The sequence below is a fragment of the Brachyhypopomus gauderio genome, chromosome 14, assembly GCF_052324685.1.
Source record: "Brachyhypopomus gauderio isolate BG-103 chromosome 14, BGAUD_0.2, whole genome shotgun sequence".
Classification (NCBI taxonomy): Eukaryota; Metazoa; Chordata; class Actinopteri; order Gymnotiformes; family Hypopomidae; genus Brachyhypopomus; species Brachyhypopomus gauderio.
Window position 1 is genome coordinate 7,547,683 of NC_135224.1, and position 20,000 is coordinate 7,567,682.

The window sequence follows — 20,000 nt, forward strand, 5'->3', positions numbered from 1 at the left end:
TATTGTTACCTGGAGATTCAGTGGGGTCACATATTCTGATGGCTGCCGTCAGAATTGGTGACCCCAGTTAAAAAGGCTCACCTGTACATCCCATTCATGATTTCTTTGTTGGCTGCAATGGTGAGGGGATGGTAAATCTTGTTTAAGTACATTTATGTAATTAAGAGACGATAAAATGTAAATATAAACATCTGTCATATTTTGGCTCGTGGACACCAACAAAACGAGTAAAGAAAGTGCATCAGCATAGTTTACGTAGCATTCGTAAAGCGTTTGTGCCTCTGAACAGAAACTGTGAAATAGCGCCCCCTGTGGTCACAAAACTCGACGGTCACAGAATCTGGTGTAACACCGGTCTGCGTCAAAAGGACGGAAATGAAATTAATGGGGCGCACTTTATAAATATTAATATGCGTTTTAAAATTTAGATTTGGGGTAAAAAAAAATCAAGTCTTTGCAAGTAAACAGGTTCAAGTCCAATTCAAGTCCCAAGTTATTGGTGTAAAAGTCCAAGTCAAATCTAAGTCTCTGAATATTTTTTCAAGTCAAGTCAAAAGTCTTAATATTAATGACTCGAGTCTGACTCGAGTCCAAGTCATGTGACTCGAGTCCCCACCTCTGAATACTAGTACACAATGCACAAGCAAAAAGATAAGTAAAAGGGAGATATCACGGAACCTAATTACGCCGAGTTTAAAGACACATAACAACGTCGAAGTTGTCAAAGGCCCCAAATAAGCTGTTCACTAATGTGCCTGATCAATAATTATAAACTACTGAGAACAGACCGTGCTGGCCACTGTAGCATTATAATTAAGTTGATATGCATATAGACTTATGAGTACATTCCGCTATGATTAAAAAGCTTTTATTTTGAAGGACCATAAATCTAAATACCTGCATCGTCATGTACAGATAAAAGTGGAATTAGGTTGTGATAAACATACATACTATATTTTGATACATTACCTTTTGTTATCCTCTCTATATGTATGGATTAGGTTACATTTTAATAGGCAGTCAGTAATCTGTAATCAGTAATCTAAAATGTAATGTAATCCTCCCTACCTTGCCTGCGGTAATGCCACATGTGGATAGTTACAATGATGTGTACATATTAAATGATCTAATTTAAAATGAGAGATTAGGTGATGTTATTTTAAATAATAAATATTTCCAGGATTATTAATTGTATTAGTACACCCCTCCAACAGGGTATGTCTTTGTCCTTATGATCACCTGCAAGCTTCACTGTACCTTTATTAATGCTGGTCTCATAATTGTGTCGGTAGACACTTTGATACACGAGACCCGAATTTCCATTACCTTTGCAGAGGTTTTAGGCTTAATGAACTGGTTCGGTGCGGTTCAGTTAGGTCTCAGTTCATGTTTGCTTCCATCCTGAATGATGCAGTGTCTGTGTGGACCCAAGATTTTTATATTTGCATACAGTTCTTTTCATTCTGTTTGTTTATTTATGTTTTGCTTTGATTTGATCTTAATAGATGCTCTGATCTGAGTGTGGAATTTATTTGAGTGTCTTTAAACTGTGTGTATGTAAACTCTCATTTTCAATTTGAATGAACTGCTGAAAACGTTTACTAGTGTGTACGGTGTTGAGATATAATCTGCAGATTTGCAAAGTGCCTTTTTGTGCCATACCTGAGTAATCTTTCAGCAGTACCTGAAAGATGTGATAACTTTGAAGACGTCCAGAGTGCCAGGGTGACAGGTCACCTTTTTTGGCTCACGAGGAATGTGGCACGAACAGGTTTACTTAAACACAAAGACTCAAGGCTCAAACCTGAGCATTTGCTTCCTTGGTATTGATTATGTGAGATTGTTTAGTGAACTGAGATAGTGTAGTGTACTCCTGGCCAAGAAAGGCCACTAAATGTCAAAATACTCCCTGAATAAAGGTAAACATATGTGGCTAAACAAACATCAACAAACATAAATACAATTCAGAACAGCCAAAGTCAAAAGAAGGGAAGCTTTTCATGTAAATAGTTTTTAAAAACTGTTATTTTGGTTACATAAGATGTTTACATATGTCACTATGTGCTGATGTAAACCTGTTTTCAAAAATGTAATGTGCTGGAATACAGACACAAATTTTACCACTTTTCACTTGCCTTCAGGTTTACACTAAAAACTGCTGAAATTAAATATCAAAGGCAAAAATCACTTGAAAATACAGTCCCAGAGGACCAGCCACAGATGGCCAGTGAGACACTTCAGAGTCATTTACTACTGTGGTGCCAAAGTGTTCTATCAATGTATCCTACCATTCTATAATTGTTCTATCAATGTATCCTGTCATTCTATCCTTGTTTTTCGATGTATTCTACCCATCCTACATATCGAGCAGTCCATGGAAAACTGTGCATGAGCACGCCCTCAGATTTCTGGTGCTTCTTTTTCAGTGAGTGGTCTTTTTAGATTAAATAAACACTCAGACTCTCAGTAACACATCAATAATGCGGCAGTAGTGAAGCATCTAAATACATTTAGTGGATTAATCAGGGGACTTAATGAACTGGCTAAATCAGCTCTGTTTAGTGTCTGAGGAATTCAGTGGTTTTTCACTTTATTTGGAGAGTCCAACTTCATTTCTGAAGGAACCGGAGAAGTCACTGAACATATACAGCTGGTATAACATATCTAGCATACTCAACAAGCTGGTATATACATACTGTTGACAACATTTTGTAACTGGATCTTAACTGGATTTTGATTAGGGTCAGAATTGGGGCCAGGGTTAGGGTTAGGATTAGGTTTTGGGTTGAGGTTCATGTTAGTTGAGCTGGTCTGAGGTCTGATTTCTGCTGTCTGACCTTTGAACTATTCCACTTGTGAGTAAGCTTGATTAAATTGCATTCAAACTCTCTTGTGATTAATTCATGACAATGTTACTCTTTTGAGAGTTTATGTCTGTAAATAATAATTCTACGGTGGCTGAGAAAGGCAAGATAAATTGACATTTTAGGAATCAAAATTATAAAAAAGTACAAGAACCGCTTTTGCCAGTAGGTTACTAAAAACTCACAAACAGCAAATAAGATGAAAAGGTAGACAAACACAGTGCTTGTTGCTGTCCTTTGTGTCAGTCAAACTAGTGTAGTTTGCAGCAAGCAGTGAAGCTAAACCATGTTTTGTCTGTTTTGTGGAAGTCAATTTAGCCAGTTGTTATGCTTTTATTTTTATTGTGGAAAATTTTTTAAGCTAAAATAAGCATAAATTCACAGGTTGTAGCTTTTGAATTAAGCTGTGCTATACCGATGCGCTCACATTGGGGCCTTCACATTAGTTAGTTTCAGAAGTTCAGAAGCTATTGTACAAGCTTCCTGTGGAAAGGGGGTGTCAGTGCTTTCAACGGGTCAGCAAGACAACCCACTATTTGGGTCGGCCTGCTGCAAACTCCACTAGTTTGATTGACACAAATACCAGCGACGACCACTTCCTGTGTATTGTGCCTACCCTTTCCGTCTGATTCACCGTTTGTAAATTTGTTTCGGTATCCTACTGGTAAAAAAAAAAATCTTGTAAATTTGTTTGTCTTTTTGAAAATTTGTTTCCTAAATGTGTCTTGCCTTTCTTTACCTTCTTTTTTATATATAGTAACTCAGCTTTTCTTCTTCATGTGTATTATATACAGTTCTTCTTGTTTTCTGTTGGGGTTTCCAAATTCTCTAAATCTGCCATTTTCAGTTTCTTTGTAGGATCATAGTAGGAGTAGAACCACTGTAGGACCATATTAACTAATCGCTAATCACAATCTGACAGGATGTAAACTTTAAAACTTGTGCCCTACGAGTAGCAAACAGTTCTTCTCTCTCATCCATGGATCTTTTATCTTATCCGTGTAGCTGCGTTGTGTGAATTATTAATAAAAGAATTTGTTGAAGCGCTCCATTCCACACCTTAATCTTTAAGATAACACTACCCTGTATTGATAACACAGATGACTTCAAGTGGGGTGGTCTATCTGTGTGGCCAGAGTCCACCAGGAACTGACGAGCTAATGTCTATTCGTTTATACATACCATGTTTTTATTTACATTTCCCCATTTTTATTTACATGTTTTATTTATATATTCCATGATTTTATGTGTATATGGTTTTGAAGAAGCCAACATTTAATGTTTGTTCAAATGTTCATTGTGCTTTGTGAGGTAAGTTATTCTTTTGCTGCATGCTGACATGTCCATAGCCTTATTTATGACAATAGGTCCCTGAAGCTGCGTGGAGCTGCTGTATCAGAATGCCCTAAGCCCTCCGACCTACCACAGACTCGTATATTTAGCAGATTCCAGGATTTTTGGGGGGCAAAAAGCACTTCACAAAGGCTTGTGCTTCTAGGCCCAGGTTAGTGGATTAAACAGGTGCCACCACAGAGACCTTGCAGGTAATGTTTGGGTCTGGGTCTGATCCCAGTTCATGGAGAGCGCAGGGCCCCTCCCATTCTGGGAGGCCAGTGCTGGACCAGTATGGGGACCTTTACACCGCCACTGGAAGTGGAGTCAGCCCTGTTGTCCTCCCTGCTCCCCCTGCGAACTCCTCCAGTGCTCTCCAGCTTTCCTCTATGGTCCTACATGACAGACTCTACTCCTTCTCTGCTCCCATGGCCTCTGCACCTCCTGCTCTGGTGACCTCCTGCCTCCTGACCTCCTGGATCCTGGACGCCCAAAGCGGACCGTGCCACCTGGTGTCCCAGAAGGTCCCTGCTGACACACCCGTGCCCCCTCACCTCTCGTTCTCACTGCCTCCTGCCCCAGAGCGTGCCGTCACCTCACCTCCTGGCCCAGGATCTATCCTGAACCCACCCCACACCCTGAATCACCTGCCCCTGCTTCTTGTAGTTGACATGATTACAATCTGTTTGTACAGTATACAAACCCCCCCCCCGAAAGCTTTGCTCTTGTTTACTGGCATTAGTATTGTTTACTCAGCCATGTTCCTGCTTCCATGGTTCTCCTGTGTTTCTGGTTCTGCTCCTCAGTTGTCTTCGGCCTTCTTAGAGTGTGGCTTATAATAGGTTGGCCTTTGATATTCCAGTAGGTCTGTGTTTTCAGTTGTGTAGTATTTATTGACCATGATTGTTTGCAGAACCTCAATTAAAGTAGTTGTGCAATTGCATTAATTGCATTCATTATTATTATTATTATTATTATTATTATTATTATTATTAATAATAATAATAATAATAATAATAATAATAATAATAATAATAATAATAATTATTATTATTATTATTATTATTATTATTATTATTACTTTGTTAATGACAAAATATTGATTATTTTGTTGATACACCTTGCATTTTGAGGGCCATGATCAAATTTGCTTATTTCATCTACCTGGCAATAACGACACCATAGCTGGGTGCGTTCTCGCCATAGTAAGACAGCCTCACGCATGCGAGGTAGTCAAGTTCATATTCCAGAGTGACGGTTTATTTCGGTGGGTATGACACACTGTGTTTTCACAAGCACACTGGTGCCAAACCACTGGAGGCACAGAGGGGTGTGGATTTGATTAGGGAAATTAACCAATGCTGTGTTGGTCTGCAGGAAACCCCACGGACAGGAGAGGAAGGAGATGCAGACAGTTTCATCACAGATTAATAATGCAGCTTCGCGTAATCTGTGTTATTGAGGCTTGTGATGAGAGGGAAATGCACACTGAGTACCTCAATGAAAGATCTGTGAAGACATTTTTGTTTACATAAATGTGTTATGTATAACCGTTGATCCATGAAGATAACATATTGAATGTCTCAAGTGCTTAGCAGAATGATGAACATAATACATTGTAAGATAAGACAGGAGGGCATTTAACTCCATTGTTTACAAACAAAAACACAAACCTTTCAGAGCTTTGGATAGTTCTTTATGGCTCATTCTCTCTAGGTCATTATTTTTAGATCATTCTCTCTCTATATATAGTATGTATAGTATATATAAACAGTATGTAACTGTTTACTATATGTATGCTCACCTTCACTGTTTACATATCGGTGCAAAATAGGAACATTTTATGTGGCTATGAATGCCAGCACTTGGGTCCTTGAATACTCAGCACTGTATAATCACCTGAAGATTTACAGATGCTGTGAAATTTAATGCACTTTGGAAGTATCACCAAACATACATTGACTGTGGCCAGAGTGGGAATTGCAATTTATTCATTTATTCTTGTAAAAGCAAAATGTATTGAATGTACGATGTTTAAAATCCATATATAGAACTATGAAGATGGTGTTACTTGTTGACTGTTGCTCTTCTAATCCTGAAGCAGAGTCCCTGCACTGCTGTTGGGTGACCAGGACGTTCACCCAGAGAATAAACACCATTGATCTCATCCACAGCTCTCAAATACATTCACTCATCTTCCTTCTCAAACATTTTGAGTATAGATGAACATCCATGCTGCAAAGTCCCATAATGCATTTTTGTCCTCTCCCACATTGGCTCATAATGTTCTGCTGTTGTTCAACCCCCGCCCCCTTCCCTCTCTTTCACTTCCTCTCTCTCTTTAAACCTGCCGCTCTTTGCTGTTAGACTCAGGCGCGCTGTGATTGGCCGACAAGACTGGGGTTGAGCTTGTATTGCATAATCAGAAGCATGACGCCGAAGCTTGGAAAGGGAGCGTAGCACCTCAGCCTAGACTCACTAAGGCCTGGCATTCTTGTACAGCAGCAGCTGACGCAACCCGGACGCGGAGTAAGACTTCCTCAGAGTGTGTGTGTGTGCGTCTGCATGTGTATGTGTGTGTCCTCTGTATCCACCGTGACTTCACCTGCAGGTCACACTCCTGCCCCCTGTACCTTTAAAAGCGCTGGCTGTCAGGATCAGGGCACCTCTTACTGCTCATTCATCTGTTTACATTCTGAGAAGCACCTCTTACTGTCTGATCTCAGAGACCAGCAGATTTCAGGTGAGCATTGTGTGTATGTGTGGTGTCTGAGCGTGTGTGTGTGTGTGGCTGTGAACTGGAAGCATGTTAAAATTTATGTGATGGTGTCTGAGATGAGGATCTTGGCATGGGGTGTTTAGGGGGAGTGTGCCTTTTCGATTGGCTGCAGTTTGATGTCAGTGAGGATGTTTATATTGGTCATGCAGTGTTAGATCATGACCAGGAGATTGTTGGTCTGTAACTGTGACGTTTTGTGTGCATGTCTTTAAGTCTGGCAATAATAGATGAAATGTAAGTGAACTTTTGAAGAGTCTGGTTTGGTTTGTTTTGGTTGATATACCACGCCTCTGGGCGCTCTGTGTGTGTGTGTGTGCATGTGTTTACTGGCATGTGCGTGTGTTTGTGTGTGTGTGTGTGTGTGTGTGTGTGTGTGTGTGTGTGTACGTACCTGCAAGCTGAAGGTGTGCATGCATGTTTGGGACCAAGAAAGACAAGAGAAAATTTCATGCTTTTATTTCCATATGTGTGCATTTGTGTGTGTGTGTGTGTGTGTGTGTGTGTGTGTGTGTGTGTGTGTGTGTGTGTGTGTGTGTGTGTGTGTGTGTGCGTGTGCATGTGTGTGTGTGTGTGTGTGTGTGTGCATGTATGTACGTGCACGCATGGGGCAGTAGGACTTTTTTGAATACTTGGACCTTTGACTCCATGTTGTTTGACACACAGGTTTAACCAACAAAACTGCTGTGTACAGTTTTGGTTGTGTAAGGTAGCTGTACCCATAGACACAGGCCTAAGATACAAGCTACAAAGCACAGATGGATGAGCATAAACATAAAGACCCACACACAAACACACAAATATATATATGGAGAGATAGACACTCATGAGACACAGCTTAATTTTGTGATGTCACTGTGAAATTGCTGACATGCAGAAACAGTGTTAGTCATTGACAGTGACTGCTGCATGATATTAAGAAAAAAACAACTATGTACAGAGTTCAGGTTGGTCCCGATTAATCTTTACAAGAGACACAAAGTTTCAAAAACAAAAACACTGCCAGCTCCGAACCCTTGGAACACCTGGTTAACCTGTGCTAACCTGTGGCAACCTGTACCAACCTGTGCCAACCTGTGCTAACCTGTGCCAACAGCTACAGTGACCCACCGTACATGTGTCTGCTCGGCAGGTACCTTCTCTACGTTTAATTAAATGGACAGATTAAAGAGTCAACACCTGCACAGACAGGGAGGGGTTAAAAACAACTAGGCATTACAGTCATTCCCTTCAGTCATTTGAAGAATTTGGTTCAAGCACTTTGAAAGAAGAACTTTGTTGTAAGTGAGTCAGGATTACTGACATATGCTACCAACACTGAAGATTGTCTTCCGTAAAGTGAGCCAATCACACACCATCCAGAGCTAATTCGACAGCTGCCCCAGTTGTGTCTATATTGACTTTCAAGGCTAATGCTAAGGGTGTTAGCACTCAGTAGTTACCTCCTATGAGCTGCTCCACTGACTCCTATGCACTCTAATGGTTCTGTGTTTGCACCTACTGAGGAAAGTCCAGCTGTGCATTTGTGTATGTAAGGAACGGACAAACACTCACGGGGCAGCAGCTCAAACGGAAAGAGGGAGGACAGTACGCAGACCGCAGGAGAAACGGTGTTTAGGGAGAAATTACAGACTTTTGGTTGTTTTTAGCTTATATTTTATACCTTTGGGGAGGGTGGGAGGTTGGTTGAAGGTAGATGATAGTTATTTTCCCAATTTAGAAAGAGCAATTATTGTATCTTCCGGGGCACCTGGCCTCCTGTAAGGCAAGGTTAGTCAGATATGTGTTATTTCTCAGCCTCTGTGAGCTTTTACCTGTAAGGCTTTTTAAATGCATAATTTACAGACATATGTGGGCTTAACTAGTGTATGAGGGAAATTCTCTCTTGGAGAAATCGTTATTATGCACTTAGCATCCCAGGTGGCCTTGGTAGTGCTGTAGATTAGACCACAAATCCTTAATACTGTGCGTAATCTGGGTGTGAAAAACCTGTCCTGATTGTGTATTCAAGATGAAATGTAAGCCTTGTTTCTGAAAATGATAGCACTCTGCGGCCAGCTACCCTCTGTACCTGAGACTGGGAGTCTGTGTTGACAGGTCTCGTGAAAGACATGGTGTTTTCACAATCTCCTTTTGAGCAAAAAGTTCAAAGTTCTGTTTGAAAGTCATAGACCTAGTAACTCAGTGACCCCTATATACATCCCAGTCAGGAGCATTCTCTTCCAAAAGTGCAGGACTGCTGAAAGCTGTGTGGGTGAGAGATGATCACAAATTTATTTTTGGGTGATAATTTGGTAGTAGTTTTCAACATTTTCCCACATTACAAGCACGCATTACAATAATGATATGGGCTACATGGCAGAGCATCTTGTGCTTTGAAAAGTCTCCTCTGAGGCAACCAGTCCTCACAAAAAAATTGTTTCATTGTGTCATATATTAATCACCAGCCTTGATTAGCTTAGATTATCTTCTTGTGTAGTATAGGCCTGACAGTGTTAGGAATCAGGTACTGGGAAGATTAGAATTTGATTGTTAGAGCATGAATGCACCCCTGTATTAATCAGTGATGTGTTAGTTGTGTTAGCCAATCACATTATCTTTCTTTGACCACTGAGACACAACTGCTGTAGTCCCAGTCCCAGCTGAGATAACCTATTGAGATAAAAGATAGGCCCAGTGCCATCGTTCGCACACAAACGCACATCACTCGTGCGCCATTCACCAACTGAGTTTACAGATGATGACGTAAACTGCTGTGTGTAGGACAGATCGATAGCAGCAGCTGTGAAGGTGTACGTGTCTCAGCTTGTGTTACATTCGCCCAAGTGCACGCACCCTAACCCTTTTGGGTCTTTGATAGTAGAATTTGCATTAAATATCAGACATGTAGAAAAGACATCATGACTCACACAGTTCAAAACTAGCAATTCAACACTAAACACTGAAAGCAGAATACAGGAACTGGCGCAATACATGTGGGAAATTTAAGAGCTTCTGAATTTTGTTAGCCAGAGATGGAAATGTTGAAATGTAATTATCAATAAACTGTGTAATATTTCTAGAGTGTAATGATAGTTCCATGGCATATCACAGTATTATTGGCTATTGTAGTCCCAAATGTAAGCTCTCTGTCCATGCACAAATTACATGAAATTACTTGCAATTATAAACTACACCACAAGGAGCCAGTGCATTTTCGAAGTCACAATGAGAAGCAAACGCTGACAGGGAAATGCCTCTCAGCACTCAATTTAGGATGTATTTAGGATGAACTTAAAGCGCAGTTCCTTTTTTCTTTTTCTTATTGCGTCCTGCAGCCTGAAGCTAAAGAGCTAACAGCTGTTTGGTTAATAGAGGAGAACCACTTGACATTTAAAGTCCCAGATACACCAGAGCCGCGCCCTGTTTCACCTGGTTGGGTGAGGCTGTTTGATTCTCTGACGAGCCTTCAGCCTCTTGAGTTTATATATCGTTACTCCTGCTTGCGTTTGCACATTCTCATGTTTCAAAACTAAAGGTTGGTAAGTGTGACTAAAGCTGGAGACGGTTGACGAGTTTTACGGCATTTATGCGGTTTTAACACTTACGTTTTAACATTGCTCTCCATTATTCAAGGATTATTTGAGACTAAACATGCTTTATTCTTTTTGAAGCGATAATACACCATAAACCTGCATCTTTTAGCAGCAACGTGTATAGCCACCCTGTCGGAAATGCACTGACTAGGGAACGATAAACAATATGGACGAGGGCTGTTTAGTATAAATCTGCCCCTTCTCCACGCACTGGCATTTTTTCTCTCTTTTTTTCTTTTATTTATTTATTTATTTTTGAGAAAGTGCTGAGGGCAAGAATATAGTTGGGTCATTTTGACAGGACTTTGATGGAAGGCGAATATAGGCTACATGACTGTGCCCAGACAAGCACAGCTCTCTCTATCAGTCACATTAGGTGCTTGGCAGGAGTGCAGCCGGCACGCTCCGACAGGCTTTACAATTGTGTGTGTGTGTGTGTGTGTGTGTGTGTGTGTGTGTGTGAGTGTTGTGAGATTCGGGAATGTTGCACTGCTCATCAGTCCACATACCCCACTCAAAACTACTCAATATGTCCATATTAAACTGACACGAGTCTTTTGCCTTATTTATAAGCTCTTTTTTTTATGTCAACTTTAAATATTTGTAACGAGGTGGTTGGTCACGTATTTCCATACTTGTTTTGCTAGTTAGGGTGTGAGTATCTATTTGGCCTGAGGCACGGGTGACTGGAACTGCCTTAGGGAGTCACTGCTAGCTACAAGCGTTTATCCAGGTGAATGAGTACTGAAGTTTACTGTCTGGATTTGATTGCAGGAAAGATAGTTAGTCGTTAATTAGTTTTTCCCAAAAAGTAATTATATTTCTAAAAGTTTACTGTCGTTAATATTTTTTATTATTGTTTGTTAATGTAAGCAAAACTGATTCATTCCATATTGTAGTACTGCCAAAGGCCATAAGGTGGCGACACTCTCCCACAAAACGTAATCTTAAGATTTGTGAGACAATGACGAACGTGGTTGCGAAGAGTCTAAACAGTATGGAAGTAAACAGGAAAATCCTGGAACACATACCTGTTGTCCAAAACTTCAGTGGCTCGTTTGTTCAGTCCCGAGAATTTATAGCAGCAATGTTGACCAGGCCGGGGTCCGTATATTTTGAAGCATGTCCATTCTCTCACATCATTTAGTCTTATCTTTCATTCTCTTTGTTTCTTATTCCATCTTATTGAAGGATGCCTTTGAAGAAGACAAATTATGACCCATCGCCTAATTTCTCTTGGTGATCTCTCTCTCTGTCTGTCTCAGGATGCTGATGCTTTAGGAGGGGTGCGGCATGAGTTGGGCATGCTGGCCATTCGGAGGGCTTACCTGCTCTCACGCCCCGCCCACAACCATGCCTCAGAGCCTTGAGTATCGGCCAATCAAAAAGGTCATGGTAGCCAACAGAGGTACAGGCTGCTGCTCATATCAGCCAGTGTTCAGACCTTTATTTATTTTCTTTCATTGCTTATTACGTTGACGTCAAAGGGGCAATGCAGTATTATTTCTTACCCCCCCTCCCACCTGTGTGCAGGTGAGATAGCGATCCGGGTGTTCCGGGCATGCACGGAGCTGGGGATCCGGACGGTGGCCGTGTACTCGGAGCAGGACACGGGACAGATGCACAGGCTAGAAGGCGGACGAGGCCTACCTGATCGGCAATGGCCTGGCGCCGTGGCCGCCTACCTCCACATCCCCGACATCATCAAAGTGGCCAAGGTCGAGTGCCTCTCGCGTCCGCCGCCGCCGTCTGCAGGCGTGTCTGGGAGACGTCCCGGCTGACGTCTGTCGCTTTGCGCCTTCCCGCCCGTCCCTCCCAGTCTGTCCCCCCGCCTGCTTGTCCTGTCTCTCGCTGCCTTCTGTCCCATTTCCCGCCTGCTTGTCTGTCTCTCGCTGCCTTCTGTCCCATTTGTTTTAAATGTGTTTCTCCGTCTGTGCTTTCTGGGCTAAGAGAGCCACACCCGCTAATGCGCGGTGCTCATGGTGCGTAGTGCTCGTAGCGGAGCCGCACTAAATCGGGCCCGGTCTTCACAGCACAGGAACGTGTCCAAGGAAAAGATGCAGCAGATCCAGAATTGAGAAATCCTCCTTTAGAGGTGCAGTCGGGGGGGAAAGGCCCTGCTGCGACCTACACACGCCATTTTCCTCCAGACATGGCAGCCAAATTGGGCAATCAGTGGTCTCTGTCTCATTTATACTGTAGACAGCTCATCTGTCACACTGGGAGTGCAGCCATGACCATATCAATAACATGCCCACAGACTCTCTCTCTCTCTCTCTCTCTCTCTCTCTCTCTCTCTCTCTCTCTCTCTCTCTCTCTCTCTCTCTCTCTCTCTCTCTCTCTCTCTCCTCTCTCTCTCACACTCACTCTCACACTCACTCTCACACTCACTCTCACACTCACATCACCTCACTCACTCCCTTCCCCCATAAACAGATTCTGGCATAAGGAATCCAGCCAGCCTTTTTGTGTAAGAGTAGTGCAATAGGTACTTTCCTCCAGAGCCATCATCATTAGCATGTGGAACACACAACCAGCCAGTGGAGAGAGAGAGCGCGCTCGCCATTACCTTCTGATTGGGAGTTTAATAACATTCCTATTTGCTCTCCAGCTCTGCAGGTAATTAGAGCCGCCTGCCTCTGCTTCCTCTCCTGTTGTTCGTTCTCTTTCTGTTTTCTATCCCTGCTTCCATTGGTCCCTTCTTTATTTCTTATGCTCCCTGTCCCCTCCATGTGCCCTCTCTGTGCCCTTTCTGTCCACTTCCTGCCTGGTCCCTGTCCACTTCCTGCCTGGTCCCTGTCCACTTCCTGCTGGTCCCTTCACTCCAAGTCCCGCTCTCTCTTTGGTAGGAGAATAATGTGGATGCCATCCACCCTGGTTACGGCTTCCTGTCGGAGCGCCATGACTTCGCCCAGGCGGAGCGTTGACGCAGGGGTGAGGTTTATCGGCCCAAGCCCAGAGGTGGTGCGTAAGATGGGGGACAAGGTGGAGGCTCGTGCCCTGGCCATCCAAGCCGGTAGGGTGTTCCTCTCGCAAGCCTCCGGCCTACACCACCCTTTCTTCTCTTAATCTCCCAGTAATCCACTTAACAGAGTGGGTGTTTTCATTTTGTATGCGTGTGTGTGTGTGTGTGTGTGTGTGTGTGTGTGTGTGTGTAGGTGTTCCAGTGGTTCCCGGTACAGATTCACCCATCTCCTGTCTGCAGGAGGCTGGGGAGTTTGCCAGCACCTATGGCTTCCCCATCATTTTCAAAGCTGCATATGGGGGAGGCGGCCGTGGCATGCGAGTGGTTAGAGAGTACGAGGTGTGTGTGTGTGTGTGTGTGTGTGTGTGGAAATGTGATGACCTAAAAAAACCATGAGGATTTCATCCTAAACTGTTTAAGTTATTGTCCATTCTGACAGTTCACATTGCACAGTCAGCAGTAGATTACAGTTTGTTAGTGGGATCTTGTTCTTTAAAAATGTGAGGTTTTCCTCTACACGTGTGTGTGTGTGTGTGTGTGTGTGTGTGTGTGTGTGTGTGTGTGTGTGTGTGTTAATGCACAACCTTGTGTGTGAGCCATAAATGTCAGTCTCTAGATCTGTGATGTAGATGTCCTTGTCCTTGTGGGCTTTGGTCATGTTGACGTGTGTGTGCAGGAGTTGGAGGAGAGTTATCAGAGGGCGTACTCAGAAGCCCTCGCTGCCTTCGGAAACGGCGCCCTGTTCGTGGAGAAGTTCATCGAGAAACCTCGGCACATCGAGGTGCAGATCCTAAGGTGCGTTCAGGTGCACGCGTGCGCGCACACACACACACACATGCACGCACGCCTTCCTCTCGCCGTGATTGATTAGCTCATCTCTTGTTTATTCCACCCCTTATGCTGGAGAATTTCACTCATTAGGCGTGATTTGTTCCTCCAGTCCTGGGCGCTTATTCGATGTTATACAGCTGAAGTAAGCAGAGCTTGTTACGGGAGAATAAAAGCGAGTCGATGAAAAGCATGCACAGGAAAGAAATGAAAGAAATCTCCCTCTCAGCCTCCCCCCCTGCATCCTAGTATGTTTTAGCCGGGGGAGCTACGTGGAGTGTTTAATCCAGACCCGGCAAAATGACTGGCCATGCGGGGAAGGCGTGTGCGGCCGGTCCGTTCTGCAGTGCGGGCTTTCGTAAACACACTGTCTCTGTCCTTCACCCCCCGCTTCCTCAGGTGACAAATACGGGAATGTCATCCATTTGTACGAGAGAGACTGCTCCATTCAGAGACGCCACCTGAAGGTGGTGGAGATCGCCCCCGCCGCCCAGTTAGACGCCCATCTCCGAGACAGGGCTCACCTCCGATTCGGTCAACCTGGCAAAGAAGGTAGGCGCACGCACAAACGCCGCTCCCCGCGCCTCGCCCGCTCGCCCACACAACGCGCCCACGCCACAATGCCCTGCGTTTCCCAGCTGTTGCCAGTAAAGTCGGCTGCCAGATGAGTGAGGATGGTCCCAGGGTGGCCTGCTGAGCTTGCCACGCTGACAGTGAGATGAAGTCCCTAGGTCTTAGTTAGCACTCGCTGCAGCAACACTAAACACTGCTGAAGGCAGATGGGAGGCTCCACTTCAAACATCACCATCACCATCATCATCATCATCATCTAGGTCTTTTTCTCCATCCTTGTCTTTCTCCCTCTCTGTCTTGCTCTCTTCCTCCCTCGCTCTACCTCTTTACCCCCTATTTCTCCCTCTCTTTCACTGCCTCTTTTCTCCTCTCTGGCTCTCCTCTTCCTCTTTCTTCGTTGCTCCCACGTCTTCCTCACGCTGCTTGACGTCTTTGTGCAACTATGAAAATGGCTTGTGCTTTAAGTTCTTTTGGCCTCACTGTTTTATATAGTTTATATTGTGGGATTTTATAAAAATGATGTGAGATGAAGGCAACGGAGAGGGGAATGACAAACAGCTCACGCGTCTGTGTGTACCTACACACACACACACACACACACGTGCTTGTGGTGCTACACGGCTGTGTCATTTGCACAGGGAAGTGGTGTGTGTTTATCAAATGTAATAAGGTTATCCCTCACCTGGATTCACATCCTCGACAACTCGCACCCTCGCTAGCTCACTTATTTTATGAAGCCTAATGCTTTCTTAACAACTATGAAGTCTGTAGTGGCTTAAAATGGCTTTTCCCCAGTGCCTGGTGGGATGTGTAGTTGTGTAACAGTACCTGGTTGTGCTTTATGCCACTTCACTTGCTTACAAAGAACAAATGTAAATAGTGCTACACCATTAACCTGAAACAATAATGTTAAGAGGTTTTAAAGTCGGGTGTCGTAATGTCAGTGTGGTGAAGGTGATGGGATGGTGGCCACATTGACATTTATCTGTTGGGGGGGAATCCCTGTGGTGCATCCTGGGAAAATCGTCTGTTTGTAGGGATTAACCTGTTGATCTCTGTGCCCTATAAAAACTGCTGCCTTACACCTATAAATACATATTCTCTCTCTCTCACACACACACACCACACACACACACTTGTAATCACTGTGAGGTGAGTCCATCTCAGAGAGCCGTAATCCTGCCGTCACAGACTCCTAGCTCAGTAATGTCCAGAAGTGTGTCTAAATCTATTTGTGTGTGTGTGTGTGTGTGTGTGTGCATGCACGAATGGCTTGCTTGTTTTCTCCACAATCACCGTTACCAATTCCCATCTGCTGGTGAAGCCCGGGCTGTCAGCTTTGATAAGTCATTCTCCCATATGAGACTGAAATTTGTATGTATCGTTCTTTAAAATAACATTAGTGATGTTGGCAGGCACAGAGAGGCGTGGGGGATGACGGGATGTGATGGAGGGGCAGGGGAAAACCACATTCGGGAGGTGTGGTACACAGGATGGATATATTTTCCATTTTTATCCCTTGATGAAACTTGGCAAGATGACGGTTTAGCGTGTTGACAGGCAAGCGTGTCATTCACATACTGCAGTGCGCCTTTTTTGGCAGCAGGTGGCAGTGGTCGGGACGCTCGGTGACCCTAGCGTCATCCGCACGACAACTTGAGGCTTTTATTACAATATTTATTAGAATATGTGGAGAATTATATCACCTGTGTCCCAACATCCCTTCACTGCAAACTAGAACACGCGGAGGGACAAACGTTTAGTGATTAGCGAAGATTGTCCCGATTCCACCGCATTATTAGCTAACAGCACTACTCATTCGTCTCCTCGGTCTGAATATGTAGGCCCATCGCCGCCGTAATTATTTTAGCTCTGCACCGTCATTTTTTCTTCATTATCTGACGTGAACAAAATTGTTAAGCGCCGGTTATCTCGAGTGCCAGTCAGTGGCGATAGGCGACGCAGCTGGAACGGTAGCTTAGCACGCGCCATATCACGCGTGTTACACCCCCCCCCCCCCTCTCTCTCTCTCTCTCTCTCTCTCTCTCTCTCTCTCATATTAAGTCTTTGCCACGTGGGGGGACAAAAATCAAATGATCTCAAATTGAGAAAATAATACTGGAACATAACAATACATGATAAAACCTTTACATTTAGTGATTTAATAGTACACATAATGGTGTATTGGTGCCCATTTTTACAGATTATTTGTACTTCTACCAGCAAAGTTTAAGTAAAAAAAAAAATGACTGACAATCTCCTACACGTCATGTCTCCTCCTTTCTGTGTGCGTGTGCATATCCAAGCGTATTTGAATGTGAAAGCCTTTTTGTTTACAACTTGTCCTTGAAGCTTAAAGAAAAACAAAGTTTCACACCTGATGCCAACATGGCGGTGTGTGTAATGGGAGCTGAAGAGCAGAATCTGAGCAGTTCATGGGCACGTGAGAGACCTTAGAAACTGCCCCAGCTGGACATTTGTACTCCAATACAAAAAGACGACATGCAGCTATGGAGGTGGCATGGTGGCCTTAGCAGGTGTGTGTGTGTGTGTGTGTGTGAGTGTGTGTGTGTGTGACCTTGTCATACTGCAGTCACTGGACTACGTGCCCTGTGTGGGTGGGTGGGTGGAATGTTTGGGTGGGTGGATGGATGGATGAAGACAGAAACGGCATGAAGTGCAGGGCGGATGGAGAGAGAATGTTGGAGGAACAGCAGAGAGAGGAGAGATTTTGCAGATCAAGTGGAGCTATTTGGAGGGAGGGAGGGAGGGAGGGAGGGAGGGAGGGAGGGAGGGGAGGATTGAAGAGATGGTGTGCATGGGTTTAGGGGAAATTGCAGGATGTGTTAAAATATCAGCACAATATGTTTAGGAATAGAGAAACCAGCCAATCCACATATTTAGATTAACTTCAGTTACATTCATATTCAATTACATTCATATTCAATTACATTCATATTCAATTGCATGTGTGCATGTTTGTCATCACGTATGTTTTAAAGTATGTGAATGTGTGTGAGGAGAGTCTAAACTAGGTGTATATACGAATCTTTATTGCATATATTTTCTATTCCTTTTACTTATTTTCTTTAGTTTTAAACACTTTTTATTGGTAATAATTTTGTTCATCACTTTGGGAACAGCTGTTAATTACAATCCATGGCAACAGAGCAATTAGAATGAGAGAGGGAGGGAGAGAGGGAGGAAGACGTAGAGGAGAAAGAGGAGGGGGGAATAAAGATGGCACAGAAAAAAAGAACAGAGCTGGATGTGGGAGGAGGTGTTTGGAGTTATGAGATTTTAGTGTTGGGTCATTTAACTGAGCACACACCACTGTTTTATTGTAGCGGCCCAGCGTCAAATCACTTTATTTATGGCTTCCTGTGCTTTTACTTTCTCTCTCTCCTCTCACACTTTCCCATTGACCCACTCCTCCTTTTCCTCTAATATGTTATTAATTCTGCCTCCTATTCTGCTGGGTCATCCCCCCCCCCCCCCCCCCCCCCCCTCTGTGGCAGCCTGTTTCACAGCTGGAGCCCTTGGCTCGCCATTGCAGGCTAATTCACTACTGCTGACTTTGCCCAGTAAGACTACAGTTGATGTGCCCGTAAACATCAGCCTTGGCTTAGTGTGTCCTGTGCTGTGGGCTTGTTTGTCATCTATGTAGATTTGAAGGTCAATAATATGTTGTGGTGTGTGTGTGTGTGTGTGTGTGTGAGAGAGAGAGAGAGAGATGGATGAAATTTCGAGCATCACTCTGGCTGATGGAGAAAGAGCCCTGTTTGTTCTTATCGATGGAAAATGAGAGTAAGAGTTGCAGGGAACCTGATCCACATTGTCTTTGTGTTCAAAAAAAGAGGGAGAGGATGAAAAGCGGAGAGAGGTAGTGAGCGAGGGAGAGAGAGAGCGATGGAGAGCGGGTGACGCGCATGGAGACTGCTGACAGGATGAAAGGAAAGAGGGAAGACGGGATGGTGGAGTAAACGGAGAAGACGAGAGAAGGAAAACGGTGAAGGGTTGTACTGTAGGTGACGGGGCATTCTTATGGTGTCAGAATTAACACACACACACACACACACCACCGCTATAGCAGAGAAACGGTGACAATGACGTGGCCAAAACTGAACTACCTAACAAGCATCACAAACACTTTGCTGAAGATACAAATGCGCTGCGCGCACACACACACACACACACACACAAAAGAGCACGCCATGTCGATTTTTCGCCTCTTGACCGATTGATCATAGAGCGCTTCTCTCATTGACACTGGGCTACTATCACAGGCCGCATGTCTGCGCCAGCAGCCGTGTATGTATTGTCACCGCTAAGAACCATCCGTTTGTGTCCTCTCCACTAGAAAAGCGATGAGTCACCTCTGAAATCCTGCCTGTTGTCTGGGAGGCTTGAAAATCTGACCCTATTTTTAGAAGACAAGAGACCTCCTTGGGTTAATGCTACCCTTCTTCCTATCGTCTCTGTGTCATCTACTGTCCCTACCACAAACTCCATCACAACTCCAATCCTAAATGCCCTTATTAACTGGCCCAAAAGAAACAGAGGGATGAGGGGGAGATGGAGAGGAATTAGAAGGATTAAGGGAGCCGTGATCAGTGGTGCACGCTCGCTCTGCGTCTGTGCGGACGGGCTGCCCTGTCACTCCTGGGCGCAGGCCACGCCCACCCACACAGGCTGTGCTTGTACAGGCGTCCTGCAGGTGCTGCGTGATTCTGCTCTGATGGAGGAGCCCAGGTGTCCCATCACGTCCTGAAAGGGCCGTGAGCGCCCACCTTTGCCAACAACCGAGTTGAACTGAGCAGAGGTCGCACCTGCAAGAGGTTAACACGTACGAGAAACGCAGAGTTGGTCCCGAGATGTGTCTGTTAGAGGGCTGTAGGGAGCCTGCCACACCCTCTCTCTCTCTCTCTCTCTCTCTCTCTCTCTCTCTCCTCCTCTCTCTCTCTCTCCTCTCCCTCCCCCCCCTCCCTTCCCTCAATGTGCATTGACATAAACCGCTTGCCCACAGAGGTGGAGTGTTTTTAGGTACAGATGTAGTGCTCTCCCACTGCCCCCCTCCTGACAGACAC

At 44.3% G+C, this 20,000-nt stretch overlaps 1 pseudogene; it reads left to right on the plus strand.

The window, feature by feature from the left end:
• Positions 1 to 4,411: 4,411 nt before the first annotated feature.
• Positions 4,412 to 15,023, plus strand: LOC143475479 (pyruvate carboxylase, mitochondrial-like; annotated as a pseudogene).
• The last annotated feature ends 4,977 nt before the right edge of the window (positions 15,024 to 20,000 follow it).